Source organism: Panulirus ornatus, chromosome 49 (assembly GCF_036320965.1).
Source record: "Panulirus ornatus isolate Po-2019 chromosome 49, ASM3632096v1, whole genome shotgun sequence".
NCBI lineage: Eukaryota > Metazoa > Arthropoda > Malacostraca > Decapoda > Palinuridae > Panulirus > Panulirus ornatus.
The window spans coordinates 8,702,636-8,725,801 of record NC_092272.1 but is presented as its reverse complement, the minus strand read 5'-3'; the positions used below and the strand labels follow the sequence as shown (position 1 = coordinate 8,725,801).

General features: G+C 43.4%; 1 long non-coding RNA gene across 1 annotated transcript; it reads left to right on the top strand.

The window, feature by feature from the left end:
- The first annotated feature begins 18,114 nt into the window (after positions 1–18,114).
- LOC139764386 (uncharacterized) lies at positions 18,115–20,994 on the top strand. The gene is made up of 3 exons (XR_011716357.1): positions 18,115–18,630; positions 19,898–20,106; positions 20,307–20,994. It is a non-coding gene; the product is annotated as an uncharacterized lncRNA (long non-coding RNA).
- The last annotated feature ends 2,172 nt before the right edge of the window (positions 20,995–23,166 follow it).

The window sequence follows — 23,166 nt, the reverse complement described above, 5'->3', positions numbered from 1 at the left end:
TTCAGGCCCCGATCACACAAAATCTTTTTCACTCCATCTTTCCACCTCCAATTTGGTCTCCCTCTTCTCCTTGTTCCCTCCACCTCCGACACATATATCCTCTTGGTCAATCTTTCCTCACTCATCCTCTCCATGTGCCCAAACCACTTCAAAACACCCTCTTCTGCTCTCTCAACCACGCTCTTTTTATTTCCACACATCTCTCTTACCCTTACGTTACTCACTCGATCAAACCACCTCACACCACACATTGTCCTCAAACATCTCATTTCCAGCACATCCATCCTCCTACGCACAACTCTATCCATAGCCCACGCCTCGCAACCATACAACATTGTTGGAACCACTATTCCTTCAAACATACCCATTTTTGCTTTCCGAGATAATGTTCTCGACTTCCACACATTCTTCAAGGCCCCCAGAATTTTCGCCCCCTCCCCCACCCTATGATCCACTTCCGCTTCCATGGTTCCATCCGCTGCCAGATCCACTCCCAGATATCTAAAACACTTCACTTCCTCCAGTTTTTCTCCATTCAAACTCACCTCCCAATTGACTTGACCCTCAACCCTACTGTACCTATTAACCTTGCTCTTATTCACATTTACTCTTAACTTTCTTCTTCCACACACTTTACCAAACTCAGTCACCAGCTTCTGCAGTTTCTCACATGAATCAGCCACCAGCGCTGTATCATCAGCGAACAACAACTGACTCAATTCCCAAGCTCTCTCATCCCCAACAGACTTCATACTTGCCCCTCTTTCCAAAACTCTTGCATTTACCTCCCTAACAACCCCATCCATAAACAAATTAAACAACCATGGAGACATCACACACCCCTGCCGCAAACCTACATTCACTGAGAACCAATCACTTTCCTCTCTTCCTACACGTACACATGCCTTATATCCTCGATAAAAACTTTTCACTGCTTCTAACAACTTTCCTCCCATACCATATATTCTTAATACCTTCCACAGAGCATCTCTATCAACTCTATCATATGCCTTCTCCAGATCCATAAATGCTACATACAAATCCATTTGCTTTTCTAAGTATTTCTCACATACATTCTTCAAAGCAAACACCTGATCCACACATCCTCTACCACTTCTGAAACCACACTGCTCTTCCCCAATCTGATGCTCTGTACATGCCTTCACCCTCTCAATCAATACCCTCCCATATAATTTACCAGGAATACTCAACAAACTTATACCTCTGTAATTTGAGCACTCACTCTTATCCCCTTTGCCTTTGTACAATGGCACTATGCACGCATTCCGCCAATCCTCAGGCACCTCACCATGAGTCATACATACATTAGATAACCTTACCAACCAGTCAACAATACAGTCACCCCCTTTTTTAATAAATTCCACTGCAATACCATCCAAACCTGCTGCCTTGCCGGCTTTCATCTTCCGCAAAGCTTTCACTACCTCATCTCTGTTTACCAAATCATTTTCCCTAACCCTCTCACTTTGCACACCACCTCGACCAAAACACCCTATATCTGCCACTCTATCATCAAACACATTCAACAAACCTTCAAAATACTTACTCCATCTCCTTCTCACATCACCACTACTTGTTATCACCTCCCCATTTGCTCCCTTCACTGAAGTTCCCATTTGCTCCCTTGTCTTACGCACTTTATTTACCTCCTTCCAGAACATCTTTTTATTCTCCCTAAAATTTAATGATACTCTCTCACCCCAACTCTCATTTGCCCTTTTTTCACCTCTTGCACCTTTCTCTTGACCTCCTGTCTCTTTCTTTTATACATCTCCCACTCAATTCCATTTTTTCCCTGCAAAAATCGTCCAAATGCCTCTCTCTTCTCTTTCACTAATACTCTTACTTCTTCATCCCACCACTCACTACCCTTTCTAATCAACCCACCTCCCACTCTTCTCATGCCACAAGCATCTTTTGCGCAATCCATCACTGATTCCCTAAATACATCCCATTCCTCCCCCACTCCCCTTACTTCCATTGTTCTCACCTTTTTCCATTCTGTACTCAGTCTCTCCTGGTACTTCCTCACACAGGTCTCCTTCTCAAGCTCACTTACTCTCACCACCCTCTTCACCCCAACATTCACTCTTCTTTTCTGAAAACCCATACAAATCTTCACCTTAGCCTCCACAAGATAATGATCAGACATCCCTCCAGTTGCACCTCTCAGCACATTAACATCCAAATTGTGATCCTTTCCAACATATATATATATATTGGAAAGGATCACAATTTTGCGCGTGATCAAGATATTACTATGAGTCCACGGGGAAAATGAAACACGAAAAGTTCCCAAGTGCACTTTCGTGTAATAATCACATCATCAGGGGAGACACAAGAGAGGAATATAACAGTCAGTTGATATACATCGAAGAGACGAAGCTAGGACGCCATTTGGTAAACATGTTCATTTTCCCCGTGGACTCATAGGAATATATATATATATATATATATATATATATATATATATATATATATATATATATATATATATATATATATACTGTATTTCGTCAAATGAATATCACATGATCATTTGTTTTCTTTTATCACAGTATTTAAGAATGAGGTGAAATGTAAGAGTATTAAGGAAATCTAACTTACGATAAATTACCAGCACAAACCGAAGATAGGATCATGAAATATATATACATTATTACTAATTCATATCAGCACTAGTAAAAAAAAAGATATATGGTTCTTGAACCATGGAGAAAATTTTGAATAAGTTAACAGAATGTCTGTTTATATTAAGTATTGTCATTGCTAAAGCAAAACATAACATTTATACCACACTAAGTAGAACAAAGGACTTTATTCCCTGCAGAAATTATGGCAGATTTGAATATCTTAGAATTAACTTTAAGTTTCTTGCTTTCTGTGGTAGTTAAGCTCTATGTTTCCCGTTTTCTAATAGTTCTTAATTCGCTTCCCAGATGGCGTTACTGCAAGCACCACAAAAATTAGTGTATCAGTCTTAAATTGCGCTTCTTTGTATGTGTTTCTCGCTGAATACGGCCGCCATTTGCCGTCTTATTTGTCTCGTCTCCCAAGACGGATGCGCTTTTACGCTCTGTATTTCAAGTCTGTGTTGTCTGATGTCGTAGTGTCTACTCGTCTTTTCGGTAAGTCAGACTTTGCTTATCGCTATGGCAATGTTTTTGTGCATTTTTCCTTGACAAGTGGGGCTATCTTGAGGTTTTGTTCCGCGTATCAATACGTAGGAAGGTTTACACAGCTCCTAGCCAGGATGCCATTTTGGTTTCGTTTAGAATGCCATGATCAGCTCTCTTCTTTCAGCCTTTCTATCTTCAGTTAACCTTCACTGCTTTCTTCGGGTTATTCAAAAGTATCTAAATTTGGTGTATGTTTATTAGTGTTAAATTTATGTGAAGTGCCTCTTCTGGTAGCCTTGTATGTTCGTTGTTTTTAAGTGTAGTGTTTATAGGGGTGTTTTTCACTCGGTGAAGTGTTTCCAAAGGAAATGTTTTTGAAATTCAATGCAATACTTTACTATTCGTCCCTATGCTCAGGGCTGGGGTCAGGATGAACATACTGAGAAACGCCAGTCAGGCAAGCCACCACTGCTCCCTATCGGTGGTAGCCATAACTACATGCGCAGTGACATTGCGCAAAGCAATGTGCAATCGTATCTGTGCCGACCATAGTCTCGTACCAGCTACAAACCTGTACGGAGCTGTTGCCGTTCTTTCAGAGGTAGGTTGTTGCTATTCCTCCTTGCGTTGTCGCTACCCTTGCTTTGTTTTGAAGGTTTTTTGAAAGTTATTGTTCATCAATATCTTTTTAAAAGGTTGTTTTATGCAAAATCGATCTTTCATTGACGGGTGTGCGCAGTAGAACTTCGCCTGGCCTTTGTGCCACCGGCTCCGCCTTGAAACCTTTTTCTGCATAAAACAATTGCCTGATATTTTTTTTCGGGGTTGCTAGTCCCCCCCCCCCCTCCAATTATCTGGGGTGGTTTGCCGTTTCAGATTTTGAGGCTAGGCCCCTATAGGATGGACCCGGGTAAGCCATCCACTGACCCCGTAGGGGGTAGTGGTGACGGATCGTCCATAAAAAGTAGCAGCGCTGATTTTGTTTTGGCTTATGCGACCGGAGCAACGACTCTTACTTCCCTCAGTCCCTTCCTAACCAGGAAGGTCTTTGATGGTTGGTGTGGCCCTCTTGAAACTGAGAGGAAACTGGTTAGTGGTGATTTGCTGCTAAATGTCAAGTCAACGAAACAGGTGGCGGAACTGTTAAGTTCATGATGTTGTGGTTTCGATATCCATTGCCATGAATTCATGCAGGGGAATCATCTACTGCACTGATGTCATGCATATGTCAGAACAACATTGCGAAGGCACTAGCAAACGAGGACGTTATTACTGCCAGGTTCATCACCATATTTGTCAATGGCGAACACCGTAGAACTCCCCTGTTTAACCTAACCTTCGGAAAAGCTCGGCTTCCGGACAATATCTCTATTTGTTACTTGCGATGTCAAGGTCATCCCTACATTCTGAATCCCTTACGTTGCTTTAAATGCCAGAAATTAGGCCATCCCTTAAAGTCTTGCACTCCTGCTAAATGGGTGAGGGAAGTGTGCTGCGGAGGGTCATACCGCTGAGGATTGTACGGGTGATAGGATGTTGTGTGTTAACTGCGATGGCAACCACCCAAGCTCAGACCGGGCCTGTTCCCGGTTCCAGTTTGAGAAGCAAGTCTGTGCAGTCGACTCAACATCTCATATAGCGAAGCTAGGAGGAGGGTGAAGGAATCTCATGAGATCCCTAAACTTAATGAATCCTACGCGTCGCCTTTGAGATGTAAGCCGGTTATGCGAACAATCTTGACACAGCCTCCTTATGACACGCCGACTGTCAGTTCCAAACACCCAGCTCCATCTAACCCTACACCTACACCTGATCCTCCAACCACAGCCCATAACAAATCTTATGCCAATACCACATCCTCTCTCCGTCCTATAGAAAAGAAAGAGAACAAAACTAATGTATCTTTACACTTGATTAAACTTGAAAAGATTACGTCGCACTTCATTGTTTCGGTACCTCCGACAAGGAGGCCTGCGGCTTACAGGTCCTTTTCGTTGAACATAGAATTGATGGATGCCAGACAATGCACATCCAGGGACCGTTCATGTTCCCCATGGGGACTCTCCCAAGGCACGACATAAACGCGCTAAGAAAGCTGGTCGGTTGAATAACTCTTAAACCAGCACGTTCAATATCATTCAGAGGAATTGCAGAGGACATAGGTATAAAGCAAGCACAACAAATGTTGCTTGCACTATATAGGCCAGCCGAGATCTGTTTACAAGAGACCCTTCTATATGGCACAGTCGAAGACTGTTCCGTTCTAGATAACTATTATTCGTATAGAAGAGACGAGAATCATGAAGTTGCTAGCTATGTGCACCAAAGTATACCTCACACACTAGTGACTAAATTCTACTGTAGACGCTGTTGCACGTAGAGTAAAATTTATTATCGCATACCTGACCATCTGTTTGATGTAATGCTCCCGTTCCAATGCACTTGATAATGATGAGTTAAATGTGTTTGTTAATTACCTCTTGTAAAATACATTTAGGAGACTTCAATGCTCATCAGTATCAGTTGGGAAGTATCCGGGCAGGCGCCAGAGGGGAACAAATGGTTAATTTTATGATTAGTGCTAACCTCACTCTTCCGAACGATGGTAGTGGAACTCGTGTAGATGACTGGACTGGCAATATCTCGGCAAATGATATATCCTTGTCATCGCCGGATATACTTAATAGATTATTACAAGAAGAAAAACATCTGTTTTAACATTGTCAATGTACTCTGGGACAACTCTAGTACTATTGACAAGTTGATGGTCTTTCTCAGAGAAACAATTAATAAAGATTATGTAAGGTGGTTCGTGGGTTGTTCTCTGTGGCGGGGTTGGCTTCGGTGTGAGGCTCCTCCTATTTGGGCTGGTCGCATGGTGCGTGGATATGTTTACTCATTAAGTGGTCGGCCTTGAGGGGAGGTGGTGATCATCCGGGGCAGCTGCGCCATGAGGTTGAGCCGGTGGACTTCCGAATGAATTATGATCTATGTGCATGACGTGGTGGAGGACTATCTCTAGTCTGTCTTATCTCCTCGCACTCTTGGGTAAACTGCAACTATGGCTGCTGTACTGACTGGACGGTGTTTCCCGCCACGGTGGCTCAATACCCACAAAATCTTTTCTTTCCATTATTTTTGAATGATAATTTGTATCTATCATAGTAGAATTCTACATTTTCTAGTTTTTCTGTTTCCTATTTTTTTTTTTTTTTAGAATAGGTATTTAGGGATGATTTCAATCACATTAAATCTAACGATGTATGCTAATAGAAAAATATGCCTCACTGTATTCAAATTGAGATAGAAATTAAACACCGTTCATCTACACAATTCCAGTCAAACAACTGGTTGGATATCATGACCTTCCGTCCAACGTCGAGGACCACGTCACCCTCAGTCGCCTGCTGACGTCAGAAGAGGGAGAGAGGAAGCCGTCATGAGAGCACTCAAGTGTCTTTTGTCAAGGAGGGTGGTAACTCCTTCACGTGTAAGTTTGATAAGGGGATAAACGTTTGTCGCGTCAAGGAGGGTACCTCCATGTTTGATAGGGGAGGGGGGCAAACCTTCGTTGAGTCAAGGAGGGTACTTCCTCCACGTATATGTTTCTTCGGGGGGTGGGAGTAAACCTTCGTGGAGTCGAGGCGTGAACCACCGACATAAGGAAGTGATTCACATGACGGTATGTGGCAGACTGGGACCCTCTTTCCGTCTTGTGTCAGTGTATTGAGCGTTGGTTCCTCACGGAGCGCTATGCTCTCAGGGCATTATCCGGTAGGCTATAGTTTCTCGTCAGGAAGAGTTACTGTAGCATCTCAGGGAGGGAGAAGGGGGTAAACCCAACGCGTGACAGTGAGTAAGACACTGTTGTGTGTCAGGGAATGAATGGCTGGGATGTGTCAGGCGTCTTCGTCTGTCTTGCAGTGACCTGCCGTATTTTATCAGGAAGGGATGTGCCAATGCGCCAGGATATGAGGTGCAGACGCATATCAGTTGATGAGATGGTCATTTGAAAGTGAGCAGCTTTCATGTTAAGACGAGTCGGGCGTTGTTGTTTGTCAGGGTTGGGGAGAACCTCTCGTGTGCCAGAGAACAGCCGCCATAGTAAACTATCGCACATCGGGGCATAAGCCCACGACGTGTGGTCGAAGCAATGCCACTAATGTCTATTAGGGAGAAAGTAGCGTTTCTTCGCCGTCAGACAGGAAGTCGCCCTCGTGTGCCAGGGAGTTAGTGGGAAAAGTGTGTCCTAGAGTGAAGTTCCGACGTGTGCTAGAGACAGTGTGTTAGGAAGTGAGCAGCAGTTTTTTGTCGCCAATATAGTAGTGTCAAACAGGAAGCCAGCCTTGTGTATCAGGGAGTTTGTCATGTATTGTGTCATGGTGTGAACTACCATTGCATGTTACAGACGAAGCCACCGACGTTCATTAAGGGAATAATCACCGTTTTTTGCCTCTGAAGTGTGTGGGGCAGGTAACCATCGTTACGGAGTTAGGCAATGTAGTGTATCTTGGAGTGAGCTACCAACTTGTATCAGACACAAAGCCACTGACGTCTGTCAGGGAGTGAGTAGTGTTTTTAGCGTGTCAGGTAGGAAGCCATACCTTTGTGTGTCAGAGAGAAAATCGAATTCGTTTGCCATCAAGTGAGCTACCGACACATGTCTTAGAGACGAAGCCATCGATGACTGTTGGAGAGTGAGCAGAGTTTTCTTTTTGAGTTCGTCGAAGTGATATATGGTGAAGTAAGCTACCGAAGTGTATCAGAGACTGAGCCAACGACGCCTGTCGAAAGTGAATAACGCTTTCTTTTCACATTTGTAGTGTGTAAGGCAGGAAGCCGCAATGTATGTATAAACAAATTAGTCGAAGTAGAATGTCGAGGAATAAACCAACGACGCCAAACTAAAGCGTCCCTTTAGGACATTTGTTCTAGCTAATGCCAGACGATTATTTTCCACTTGCATGGTTTATGGGTCGTCAAAGTAAAGCTTTACATTCAGTCTTTTATTTAGGCTAACGGTAGACGGTTTTATATAGGTTTTGTGGGACACATATGTTGGTCGTCGAATTAAAGTTTTACTTTAGGCATTTTCCTCTGGCTAACACTTGTGCGTGCTACATGGGTCATCAAAGTAAAGCTGCACGTTGGTGATTTTACACTGGCTTCGCCAGACAATTATATTTTGCTGTTGAGGGCACCACAGGTAATCAAAGTAAAGCCTTACTCTGAGTTTATGCTGAGCAATGCCAAACGATATTTTGCAGCTCTATCGAGCTCCACAGCTTCACTTTGGGAATCGTATATTTCTGGTCCATGACTGGCGATTATATTTAGCTTTTGGGGAGTGATATGAGCTTAAGGTATTAACCAGGAGGTTGTGTGTTAGGGAGCGAGTTGCTGTAGTCTCCCAAAGAGAGAGCCACTGCAGGGAGTAAAGCATCGTCGCATGGTGGTGGCTGACACCCTGCTGTCAGGGAGTGAATCGCCGGCATGTGTCGGGCTTCATTGTCAGTCTTGGAGTGCGCTGACGTCCTGTGTCAGCAGGAAACGTACCAACACGCGCCAGGCTGTGAGGTGCTAACGTATGCTAGCTGGTGAGATATCATCGGAAAAAGAGGCTCTTGTTTAATAGGGAGGGAATACCTTGCGTTTATCAGAGAACAAGCCGTCGTAGTGCACTGTCGTACGTCAAGACGTACGTATATATATATATATATATATATATATATATATATATATATCACTTTCCTCTCTTCCTACACGTACACATGCCTTACATCCTCGATAAAAACTTTTCACTGCTTCTAACAACTTGCCTCCCACACCATATATTCTTAATACCTTCCACAGAGCATCTCTATCAACTCTATCATATGCCCTCTCCAGATCCATAAATGCTACATACAAATCCATTTGCTTTTCTAAGTATTTGTCACATACATTCTTCAAAGCAAACACCTGATCCACACATCCTCTACCACTTCTGAAACCACACTGCTCTTCCCCAATCTGATGCTCTGTACATGCCTTCACCCTCTCAATCAATACCCTCCCATATAATTTACCAGGAATACTCAACAAACTTATACCTCTGTAATTTGAGCACTCACTCTTATCCCCTTTGCCTTTGGTTCTCAGTGAATGTAGGTTTGCGGCAGGGGTGTGTGATGTCTCCATGGTTGTTTAATTTGTTTATGGGTGGGGTTGTTAGGGAGGTGAATGCAAGAGTTTTGGAAAGAGGGGCAAGTATGAAGTCTGTTGGGGATGAGAGAGCTTGGGAAGTGAGTCAGTTGTTGTTCGCTGATGATACAGCGCTGGTGGCTGATTCGTGTTAGAAACTGCAGAAGCTGGTGACTGAGTTTGGTAAAGTGTGTGAAAGAAGAAAGTTAAGAGTAAATGTGAATAAGAGCAAGGTTATTAGGTACAGTAGGGTTGAGGGTCAAGTCAATTGGGAGGTGAGTTTGAATGGAGAAAAACTGCAGTAAGTGAAGTGTTTTAGATATCTGGGAGTGGATCTGGCAGCGGATGGAACCATGGAAGCGGAAGTGGATCATAGGGTGGGGGAGGGTGCGAAAATTCTGGGAGCCTTGAAGAATGTGTGGAAGTCGAGAACATTATCTCGGAAAGCAAAAATGGGTATGTTTGAAGGAATAGTGGTTCCAACAATGTTGTATGATTGCGAGGCGTGGGCTATGGATAGAGTTGTGCGCAGGAGGATGGATGTGCTGGAAATGAGATGTTTGAGGACATGTGTGGTGTGAGGTGGTCTGATCGAGTAAGTAACGTAAGGGTAAGAGAGATGTGTGGAAATAAAAAGAGCGTGGTTGAGAGAGCAGAAGAGGGTGTTTTGAAATGGTTTGGGCACATGGAGAGAATGAGTGAGGAAAGATTGACCAAGAGGATATATGTGTCGGAGGTGGAGGGAACGAGGAGAAGAGGGAGACCAAATTGGAGGTGGAAAGATGGAGTGAAAAAGATTTTGTGTGATCGGGGCCTGAACATGCAGGAGGGTGAAAGGAGGGCAAGGAATAGAGTGAATTGGAGCGATGTGGTATACCGGGGTTGACGTGCTGTCAGTGGATTGAATCGGGGCATGTGAAGCGTCTGGGGTAAACCATGGAAAGCTGTGTAGGTATGTATATTTGCGTGTGTGGACGTATGTATATACATGTGTATGGGGGTGGGTTGGGCCATTTCTTTCGTCTGTTTCCTTGCGCTACCTCGCAAACGCAGGAGACAGCGACAAAGCAAAAAAAAAAAAAAAAGTATATATATATAAGAGTGAGTGCTCAAATTACAGAGGTATAAGTTTGTTGAGTATTCCTGGTAAATTATATGGGAGGGTATTGATTGAGAGGGTGAAGGCATGTACAGAGCATCAGATTGGGGAAGAGCAGTGTGGTTTCAGAATTGGTAGAGGATGTGTGGATCAGGTGTTTGCTTTGAAGAATGTATGTGACAAATACTTAGAAAAGCAAAGGGATTTGTATGTAGCATTTATGGATCTGGAGAAGGCATATGATAGTTGATAGAGATGCTCTGTGGAAGGTATTAAGAATATATGGTGTGGGAGGAAAGTTGTTAGAAGCAGTGAAAAGTTTTTATCGAGGATGTAAGGCATGTGTACGTGTAGGAAGAGAGGAAAGTGATTGGTTCTCAGTGAATGTAGGTTTGCGGCAGGGATGTGTGATGTCTCCATGGTTGTTTAATTTGTTTATGGATGGGGTTTTTAGGGAGGTGAATGCAAGAGTTTTGGAAAGAGGGGCAAGTATGAAGTGTGTTGGGGATGAGAGAGCTTGGGAAGTGAGTCAGTTGTTGTTCGCTGATGATACAACGCTGGTGGCTGATTCATGTGAGAAACTGCAGAAGCTGGTGACTGGGTTTGGTAAAGTGTGTGAAAGAAGAAAGTTAAGAGTAAATGTGAATAAGAGCAAGGTTATTAGGTACAGTTGGGTTGAGGGTCAAGTCAATTGCGAGGTAAGTTTGAATGGAGAAAAACTGCAGTAAGTGAAGTGTTTTAGATATCTGGGAGTGGATCTGGCAGCGGATGGAACCATGGAAGCGGAAGTGGATCATAGGGTGGGGGAGGGGGCGAAAATTCTGGGAGCCTTGAAGAATGTGTGGAAGTCGAGAACATTATCTCGGAAAGCAAAAATGGGTATGTTTGAAGGAATAGTGGTTCCAACAATGTTGTATGGTTGCGAGGCGTGGGCTATGGATAGAGTTGTGCGCAGGAGGATGGATGTGCTGGAAATGAGATGTTTGAGGACAATGTGTGGTGTGAGGTGGTTTGATCGAGTAAGTAATGTAAGGGTAAGAGAGATGTGTGGAAATAAAATGAGCGTGGTTGAGAGAGCAGAAGAGGGTGTTTTGAAATGATTTGGGCACATGGAGAGAATGAGTGAGGAAAGATTGACCAAGAGGATATAGGTGTCGGAGGTGGAGGGAACGAGAAGTGGGAGACCAGATTGGAGGTGGAAAGATGGAGTGAAAAAGATTTTGTGTGATCGGGGCCTGAACATGCAGGAGGGTGAAAGGAGGGCAAGGAATAGAGTGAATTGGATCGATGTGGTATACCGGGGTTGACGTGCTGTCAGTGGGTTGAATCAGGGCATGTGAAGCGTCTGGGGTAAACCATGGAAAGCTGTGTAGGTATGTATATTTGCGTGTGTGGACGTATGTATATACATGTGTATGGGGGTGGGTTGGGTCATTTCTTTCGTCTGTTCCCTTGCGCTACCTCGCAAACGCAGGAGACAGCGGCAAAAAAAAAAAAAAAAAAAAAAAAAAATATATATATATATATATATATATATATATATATATATATATATATATATATATATATATATATATATACTCGTTGACAAGATTCCTTGATTAGGGCATTCAGGTGCCCCTGCTGCCTCGGACACCGTAGAAAAAATAAATCGGTCACGACAGTTCCCATACGTGTCTTGGAAATTCCCGTCGACGAAGGTTGTTTTGGGAAATACCACATTAAAAGCAGTACGAGCACATTGCTCATGTTTCAGTCTGGTCTGTTGACATTCTTCTGTTGATTCTGTGTCCACTTATTATTACACGTTAGGTAAATACTATAAATACATATGAGGTCATTGAAAACCATCGGCGAAGTTCCATTTACTATGGTGAGTGTGGTAAATGGTGATCTGTTCTATCCATAATCGCGATGAAATATGTATTTCCAACGTCAAGGACAAAATGTATTCTTAAGATCACAATTTGTCTCAGTCGTGGTTTACCGTAAAAAGACAAAGTAAAACATTATTTAGAAATTGACTGACGTCAGAAGAGTCGGAATACATTATAAAAGTGGACGATGTTTGAATCCGAATTGTTACATTGACTCTGACTTGGACGGACTTATGTTCAAAATATATACTTTATTATGCAACAAAAGTAATTTTCGTACATAAACTTTTACTAACATGCGCATGTAGCACAAGTACATGGAATATTAGTAAGTATATGGTCAAAAACGAATGTTACAAAACGGTGAAAGGCCATACAAGTCATTTCACTGGATTGAGACAACGCCTTGCCATAGAATGAATCCCCGCTTCTGCTTCGAGATGGCGGACGAGCGCGTTTATTGCGGAATCGAAGATTACTATGTTTCTGGTTCATAAGTTCATTTCCTGGGTTGTTGTGTTGTGACAGTATCGCGTTAAGGGTTCCGGCAAGTGTAGTGGCGGAGGAGGCTTCAGGGGTTTAGAGAAGAGGTAAGAATCTGGTCACTGAGATACTCGGGGTAAAACTCAATTTGCTGACATAAGTCTTGTGGTGGTGGAAAGGTGAGGATATGTGACCACAGGTGTCAGGTCGCCGGCTCGGTAGCTGCCAGCTGGCTTCGTGCTCCCGGCTCGGAGTTGAATGATGTTTGCATAAACAAAGGTCTTATTTCTAGCTAGGTATTAGTAACATTTGGAGATTAATGGTTGTAACCAATGTAGAGTGAGTGGTGAGCTACAGTTAGGTGTACTTAATGTAATTACCACAGCTAGAAAATGTAGAGAACAATGAACTCGGCAGACAGAGACTTCGAAGTGTATTACTATTCACACAGGTGACAGCTTATGATTGTTCATCCTGGAACGTGTAACCCGCCATACACGTTATTGCAGTTAACATGGTTTTGGTAAATTGATAGTTTAGCTCATTTGAATGACGTTGTTTGTTTTAGATTTGCAATATAGATGCAGTAACAGACCACCGGGTCCTTTTGAAGCTTCATGTTGCCAATGAAAGAAATTAGAAACTGTGGTAGGAGTTCGCCCCACTGCCCAACCTCGCCTATACGTGGTCACTTCATCCATTCACACATCAGCAGACCACAATAATAATGGCACATTTCCATTATAATTATCTGCTTCTTGGGAGGTTAGGTAAGGCTACGGTCGGGTGGGCGGTTAGGTACTGCACTGGGTCAAGGTGAGGTAGGCTAGAATAGGCGGGTGAGTGGTGGCTACCAATTTGGATCATTGTGAGGTAGGGTAGGTTCGGTCAGCCGCGAAGCGGTGGCTGCTATAGTGGGTCGCGGTGAGGTAGCCCAGAAATAGCAGGTGAGTGGTGGCTTCTGTACTGATTTATGGTGAGGTAGGTTTGGTCGGCTGGCCAGGAAACGGTAGCTCCTCTACTGGATTCCGGTGATGTAGGCTAGGGTGAATAGGAGAGACGAGAGGTTGGTGCTCAGAGGTCGCATGATCACTCTCCTTGATAATGTGATTTCCATACTGGGCATCGCACATGAAGTTGTCCTGTCCTCCGACACCATGAAGTGGAATAGAAGAAGGTGGACAGCGGTATCCTTAACAACTTATGTGTTATAAGAATGTGTGAAAAGGAGTGGAACATGGCAGCAATGGTGAACGATGTATAGAGAATGAAATACCTGCATCGGAGTTTATTAGTAGCCGAATCCGAAGTCTCTGTTCGCGGGTAACTATATATGGGTATGGGTAAGTTTTGATGATAATGAAGTAGGCAATATATTTGGAAATATTTCAGTCATTATTGTAACCTCATTTTCATATTAAAGGTATTACGTAGATTATAAAAGTTATGAAATTAGGCTTATAGGCCATATAGGTTATTACAGTTATATGGTTATTTGCCTGAATTAGCAGTTTAGCTCAACATGGGAATAATGACTAGTTTTATGTTTGCAGTATACAAACAGTGAGACCAGCTTTTGAAGCTCCTTTTGCTGTTAAATGATGATATGCAATTGCATCTTGTTTACCCTAAATTTTCACAGAACAAGAATAGTAAGGATGACATTGGTAGTGAGAGGTTTTTGTCCTCGCAGCTGCCACCAATTTTAAGCAGATATTCAAAGATGGATGATAATAGTTTAATATATAACGTACCCATGACTTCAGCTCTATCATAACCCACACATAAACACTGGTAGATGGTATATACAACATGTAATTCAACTTAATGTTAATAAAAGACATACCGTAATGTGTTCAAGTTGAAATGGAAATTAAGACACTATTCATTTCCAGAATTCCAGTCAAACAACGGGTTGGATATGATAACCTTCCGACCACCGTCGAGGACCACGTCTCCCTCAGTCGCCTGCTGACATCGCAAGAGGGAGGGAGGAAGCCGTCATGACAGCACTCAAGTGTCTTGCCTCAAGGAGGGTGGTACCTCCTTCACGTGCAAGTTTGATAGTGGGGTAAACCTTCGTCGAGTCAAGGAGGGTGGTACCTCCTTCACGTGTAAGTTTGATAGTGGGGTAAACCTTCGTCGAGTCAAGGAGGGTTGTACCTCCTTCACGTGTAAGTTTGATAGTGGGGTAAACCTTCGTCGAGTCAAGAAGGGTGGTACCCCCTTCACGTGTAAGTTTGATAAGATGATAAACCATCGAGTCAAGGAGGGTTGTACCTCCTTCACGTGTAAGTTTGATATGGGAATAAACCGTCGAGTCAAGGAGGGTGGTACCCCCTTTACGTGTAAGTTTGATAAGGTGATAAACCGTGGAGTCAAGGAGGGTGGTACCTCCTTCACGTGTAAGTTTGTTAGGGGAATAAACCGTGGAGTCAAGGAGGGTGGTACCTCCTTCACGTGTAAGTTTGATAGTGGGGTAAACCTCCGTCGAGTCAAGGAGGGTGGTACCTCCTTCACGTGTAAGTTTTGTAGGGGTTAAATGTTCGTCGAGTCGAGGCGTGAACCACCGACATAAATGATTTTGACTTGGCGGCATGTGGCAGACTGGGACCCTCCCTCCGACTTATGTCAGGATAGGGAGCATTTAGTTCCTCATGGAGCGCTATGCTCTCAGGCTATTGTTAGCCGGGAAGCCATGGTTTTGTGTCAGGGAGTGATTTGCCGTAGCACCTTAGAGAGAGAGAGAGAGAGAGAGAGAGAGAGAGAGAGAGAGAGAGAGAGAGAGAGAGAGAGAGAGAGAGAGAGAGCCCAGCGCGTGGCAGTAAGACACTGTTGTGTGTTAGGGAATGACTCGCTCGTTATGATGTGTCAGGCATCTTGGTCTGTCTTGGAGTGACTGCCACCGTGTATCAGGAGGGAAAGTGCCAATGCGCCAGGATATTATGTGGAGACGCATGTCGGCTGGTGAGATGGTCGTTTGAAAGTGAACGGCTTTGATGTTAGGGGACGCGTTGGGCGTTGTTGTTTGTCATTGTTGAGGGGGGAGAGAACCTCTCGTCGTGTGCCAGAGAACAACAGTCCGCCGTGGTAAACTATCGTACATCGGGGCATAAGCCCACGACGTGTGGTCGAATCGAAGCCACTGACGTCTGTCAGGGAGTGAGTAGCGTTCCTCCACCGTCAGATAGGTAGCCGCCCTTGTGTGCCAGGGAGTTAGTGGGAATAGTGTGTCCTAGAGTGAGGTGCCAACATGTGCTAGAGACGGAGCCAGACAATCTGTCAGTGTGAGCAGCCATTCTTTGCCATGGTAGTTTGTTAGGAAGTGAGCAGCAGTTTTGTGTTGTTGCCATTGTAGTAGTGTGAGGCAGAAAGCCAGCCTTTTGCATCAGGGAGTTAGTCATGTATTGTGTCATGGTGTGAACTACCCACGTACGTTAGAAACAGAGCTACCGACGTGTTTTTGCCTCTGAAACGTGTGTGTCAGGCAGGAAGTAATGACGGAGTTAGGCAATGTAGTGTATCTTGGAGTGAGCTACCGATGTGTAACAGACACGATGCCACTGACGTCTGTCAGGGAGCGAGCAGTGCTTTTAGTGTGTCAGGTAGGAAGCCATGCCTTTGTATGTCAGAGAGAATCGAATTTGGTCTGCCATGAAGTGAGCTACCGACACACGTGTGTTAGAGACGAAGCTCATCGATGACTGTTGGAGAGTGAGCAAAGTTTTTGAGTTCGTCGAAGTAATGTGTGGTGAAGTAAGCTACCGACGTGTATCAGAGACTGAGCCACCGACGCTTGTCGAGAGTGAGTAACGCTTCCTTTTCACCTTTATAGTATGTCAGGTAGGAATCCGCAATGTGTGTGTATAAACGAATTAGTCGAAGTAGATTATCGAGAAATGAACCAACGACGCCAAACTAAAGCGTTCCTTTAGGACATTTGATCCAGCTAATGCCAGACGATTATTTTCAACTTGGTTTATGGGTTGTGAAAGTAAAGATTTACATTCAGGCTTATATTTAGGCTAACGCGAGACGGTTTTATATAGATTTTGTGGGGCACATAGGTCATCAGAGTAGAGTTTTACCTTGAGAATTTTCTTCTGGCCTAACACTTGTGCGGGCTTCATGGGTCATCAAATTTGGTAAAGATGCACATTGGTAACTTAATCTGGCTTAGCCAGACGATTTTATTTAGCTGTTGAGGGCACCACAGGTAATCAAAGCAAAGCTTCACTCTTGAGTTCATGCTGACCAATGCCAAACGATATTTTGCAGCGCTGTCGAGCTTCAAGGATCATCAAAATAGGCTTCACTTAGGGAATAATATATTTTTGGTCGATGACTGGCGATTATATTTAGCTTTTAGAGAGTGATATGAGTTTAAGGCATTATGCAGGAGGTTGTTTGTTAGGGAGCGAGTTGCCGGAGTGTCCCAAGGAGAGAACCACTGCAGGGAGTAAAGCACCGACGCGTTGCGGTGGCTGACACCCTATTTGCCTGCATGTGTTGGGCGTAGTCGTCAGTCTTGGAGTGTGCTGACATTCTGTATCAAGAGGAGACGGACCAACACGCTCCAGGATATGAGTTGCTGACGTATGTCAGCTGGTTAGACGTCATTGGAAAAAGCGGCTTTGATGCTTCAGGGAGTGAGCCGTTCTTGTTTAGCAGGGAGCGAATACCTTATGTGTCAGAGAACAGGCCATCCTAGTGCACTATCGTACATTTGGATGTATATGTATATACTCTTTAATAAGATGCTTTGATTAGGGTATTCAGATGACCTTTCTGCCTCGGACACTCCACAAAAAAGTAAATCAATCAGGACAGTTGGTATACGTGGCTTGGAAATTTCCGTCGGCAAAGGTTGTTTCAGGAAATACCACATTAAAAGCAGGACGAGTATATTGCTCATGTTTTAGTGTGGTATGTTTACACTCGTCTGTTGATTCTGTGTCCACCTCTCATTGCACGTTAGGGAAATACTCTAAGAACATATGTGGTTATTGAAAACCATCGACGCAATTCCACTTTCTATGGCGAGTGTGGTAAATGGTGAAATAGGTTGTTGGTCCTTGCTACGGCCGTCCTGTCAGATGTTCTATCTATAATCGTGATAAAAATGTCGTTGAATTTCCATCGTCAAGGACAAAATGTGTTTTTAAGATTACATTTTTTTTTTCAGTCGTGGTTGACCATAAAAAGACAAACAAGTAAAACATTGTTTAGAAATTGACTGATGTCAGAAGAGTCGGAATACATTATAAACGTGGACGATGTCTGAATCCGAATTGACGTGGATGGACTCACGTTTACAATATACATTATTATTAACAAAATTTTTTGCATAGATTTTTTAGTAACATATGCATGTAGTACAATTGCATGGAATTTTAGTAAGTGTATAGTCAAAAGCGAACGTTACAAAATGATAAAAGGCCATGAAAGTCATTTCACTGGATTAAGACAACGCTTTGCGATACAATGAAGCCTCGCTTCTGCTTGAGATGGCGGACGAGCGCGCTTATTGCGGAATCGAAGATTATCATGTTTCTGGTTCATACGTTCATTTCCTGGGTTTTTGTGGTGAGTGACAGTATCGCGTTAAGGGTTCCGGCAAGTGTTGTGGTGGAGGAGGTTTCAGGGTACTAGAGAAGAGGTAAGAATCTGGTCACTGAGACACTCGGGGTAAAACTCAATTTGCTGACACAAGTCTTGTGGTGGTGGAAAGGTGAGGATATGTGACCACAGGTGACTGGTCTCCAGTACGGTAGCTGCCAGCTGGCTTCGTGCTCCCGGCTCGGAGTTGACTGATTTCTGCATAAACAACGGTCTTATTTCTAGTCAGGTAAGAGTAACATTTGGAGATTTATGGTTGTAACCAATGTAGAGTGAGTGGTGAACTATAGTTAGGTGTACTTAATGTAATTACAACAGCTAGAAAATGTAGAGAACAGTGAACTCGGTAGACAGACTTTGAAGTATATTGCTATTGACTCAGGTGACAGCTTATGATTGTTCATCCTGGAATGTGTAACCCGCCATGGACGTTATTATAGTGAACATGGTTTTGGTAAATTGATAGTTTAGCTCATCCGAATGACGTTCTTTGTTTTGGATTTGCAAAATACAAACAGTAACAGACCACCGGGTCCTTTTGAAGTTTCGTGTTGCCAATGAAAGAAATTAGAAATTGTGGTAAGAGTTCGCCCCACTGCCTAACCTCCCCTATATGTGGTCACTTCATCCGTTCTCACACTAGCAGACCACAATAATAATGGCACATTTCCATTATAATTATCTGCTTCTTGGGAGGTTAGGTAAGATTTTCATAGGCTACGGTCGGGTGGGCGGGGAGGTACTGCACTGGGTCAAGGTGAGGTAGGCTAGAATAGGCGGGTGAGTGGTGGCTACCAAACTGGATAATTGTGAGGTAGGCTTAGGTTCGGTGAGCCGCGAAGCGGTGTTTGCTATACTGGGTCGCGGTGAGGTAGCCCAGAAATGGCAGGTGAGTGGTGGCTTCTGTACTGAGTTATGGTGAGGTAGGTTGGGTCTGCTGGCCGGGGAACGGTAGCTCGTCTACTGGACCGCATCAAGGTAGGCTAGGGTGAATCTGAGAGATGAGAGGTTGGTGCTCAGAGGTCGCATGATCACTCTCCTTGATAATGTGATCTCCATACTGGGCATCGCACATGAAGTTGTCCTGTCCTCCAACACCATGAAGTGGAATAGAAGAAGGTTGGAGAGCGGTAACCTTAACGATTTAATGTAAGTTAAGAGTGTGTGAAAAGGAATGGAACATGGCAGCAATGGTGAATGATGTATAGAGAATGAAATGCCTGCATCGGAGTTTATTATCAGCCAAATCCGAAGTGTCTGTTCGCGGGTAACTATATATGGGTATGCGTAAGTTTTGATAACAATGAAGTAAGCAATGTATTTGAAAATATATGTCATTATTGTAGCCTCATTTTCATATTAAAGGTATTACGTAGATTGTAAGTTATGAAATTAGGCTTATAACTATCTAAACTTGATAATTGAAATTTAGATTTTTAATTCAGGGAACTGAGTGTCCATTCTTTGTGAACATGGTTGTGTTTTATTGTTGGCAGAGAGAACATGAGCGGCAGAGGCAACCCCCTCCAGCGAACGTGATGGGCATAAGACGTTTTCCCGTTGAGCCGCAGGCTAATTTTGCGCGACAAAGGAACACACCACAGAACTCCCGCGAGGAATGAACTCCTGAGGGAACAGTACATTGAGTGAAACAGAATCTGGTCTGAAGCAGTGTTCACGGAGATGTGTATATCCAACTCTCCTGGTAAGGTTCACTGCTGGAGGAGGAACTGTAACCGATATGACGTTGAGAACTTGTTGTTCAAAGACTTAGAACGGCATAGTTATAGTAACCAGAAATTCATGTTGTTAACCAAAAGTTAATGATATACTGTTTATAAACCACTATTGATATAAATCTTGCCGAATCACTACAATAAGCGTTAAAAGCATAATGTTTCGCAGGCACATATGACCGAGCCAGCACGAGCGAGGAGGCCCGTTCATATCACTTTATCTGTTTCATGTAGAGGAGAGTGACATTACATGGCCTGGGTGACGTTTTCCACATTGGAGGTTGCTTTACTGCAACGACTGTTGCAGTAAGTGCTAGAGGAACGTTTCTACCGTCTCTGCGGGCGAGGAGTTTACCTCTCCATGCCGGGCCTGTCATTTCTATTAACGATAGGTGCCCCGTCCACACTGCTCGTGCCGTTCAACGCTGGTACTTAGGAACAAGACACCCTGTAGCTCCTGGACAAGCCAGCAATGAACTGACCAAATTATCATTGAACATGTTTGGGCAAAAATGGTGTACACCTGGCAACCAGGAGACAAGATGACTAGCCATCAACTACTGAACCACGTCCACGCCTTTCAGGAACTCTGTAGGCTGGGCGGTGTATTAAACTGTACCTAAAAGTTGGGTTTCATTTGTCTTTATAAATTGATTGGTTTATTGCTTAATACATATAAGTGTCAATAATAAGCATAAGACAATGTATACTTTTACGATATGTAGAGGAAAATGTATATGTTTGATTTATTCACGTTGTTATGAAGGTTGTTCATGTCGCCAATATATTGTTTTGTCTTTCCAGCTGTAAGGAACGATTAACGTTTGATAACGATTGCAATAAAATATATGAATGGTTGATTGTTTATGTATATTGTTTTCATGATGTATTGAATGTCGAAACTCCCACAACACACAACAACGCATCAGTGTGATACGAAAGAAGAGTCGTCAGTGAAGAGAGAGAAGTTAATAATTTCAGTATCGGCCAACTTTACCGCTGACGAATGATGGAGTGTATCAATATCCTGCTTACGAGGACAGGCAGGAGTGTTCATGCAAATATCATATTATAACGGGGAAATCGTGTGGCATAATTGTAACCTATTTGCAGTATTGATATCACCAGTGTTCAGTTTAAGAATATATCTTGCTACTCAGATACTTAACCGTACTACTGCAGCACTTGGTTCAGTGGTTTGCATTAACCACTTGCAGCCTTCACCTACCTCAGCTTTATAGATATCACACCCTCTCCAGCTGAAATGTCCGAGGTACATTTTGATAGGATAATGAATGAGGATGAATGTCACAAGTCGATCATCGTAGAAGTTGATGGTTTGGAAATTATTTTTTTTTTTATCCACGAAGGATAATGACACTATAGTTGTATACATTTTTTTTTATTTTATTTTGCTTTGTCGCTGTCTCCTGCGTTAGCGAGGTAGCGCATGGAAACAGACGAAAGAATGGCCCAACCCACCCACATACACATGCATATACATACACGTCCACACACGCAAATATACATACCTATACATCTCAACGTATACATATATATACACAGACATATACATATATACACATGTACATAATTCATACTGTCTGCCTTTATTAATTTCCATCGCCACCTCGCCACACATGAAATAACCCCCTCCCCCCTCATGTGTGCGAGGTAGCGCTAGGAAAAGACAACAAAGACCACATTCGTTCACACTCGGTCTCTAGCTGTCATGTAATAATGCACCGAAACCACAGCTCCCTTTCCACATCCACGCCCCACAGAACTTTCCATGGTTTACCCCAGATGCTTCACATTCCCTGGTTCAATCCATTGACAGCACGTCAACCCCGTTATACCACATCGTTCCAATTCACTCTATTCCTTGCACGCTTTTCACCCTCCTGTATGTTCAAGCCCCGATCACTCAAAATCTTTTTCACTCCATCATTCCACCTCCAATTTGGTCTCCCACTTCTCCTCGTTCCCTCCACCTCTGACACATATATCCTCTTGGTCAATCTTTCCTCACTCATTGTCTCCATGAGACCAAACCATTTCAAAACACCCTCTTCTGCTCTCTCAACCACACTCTTTTTAATTCCACACATCTCTCTTACCCTTACATTACTTACTCGATCAAACCACCTCACACCACATATTGTCCTCAAACATCTCATTTTCAGTACATCCGCCTTCCTCTGCACAACTCTATCCATAGTCCACGCCTCGTAACCATACAACATTGGTGGAACCACTATTCCTTCAAACGTACCCATTTTTGCTTTCCGAGATGATGTTCTCAACTTCCACACATTCTTCAAGGCCCCCAGAATTTTCGCCCCCTACCCCACCCTATGATTCACTTCTGCTTCCATGGTTCCATCCGCTGCCAAATCCACTCCCAGATATCTAAAAACACTTCACTTCCCCCAGTTTTTCTCCATTCAAACTCACCTCCCAATTGACTTGACTCCTCAACCCTACTGTACCTAATAACCTTGCTCTTATTCACGTTTACTCTCAACTTTCTTCTTTCACACACTTTACCAAACTCAGTCACCAGCTTCTGCAGTTTCTCGCATGAATCAGCCACCAGCGCTGTATCATCAGCGAACAACAACTGACTCACTTCCCAAGCTCTCTCATCCACAACAGACTGCCTACTCGCCCCTCTTTCCAAAACTCTTGCATTTACCTCCCTAACAACCCCATTCATAAACAAATTAAACAACCATGGAGACATCACACACCCATGTCGCAAACCTACATTCACTGAGAACCAATCACTTTCCTCTCTTCCTACATGTACACATGCCTTACATCCTCGATAAAAACTTTTCACTGCTTCTAACAACTTGCCTCCCACACCATATAGTCTTAATACTTTCCACAAAGCATCTCTATCAACTCTATCATATGCCTTCTCCTGATCCATAAATGCTACATACAAATCCATTTGCTCTTCTAAGTATTTCTCACATTCTTCAAAGAAAACACCTGATCCACACATCCTCTACCACTTCTGA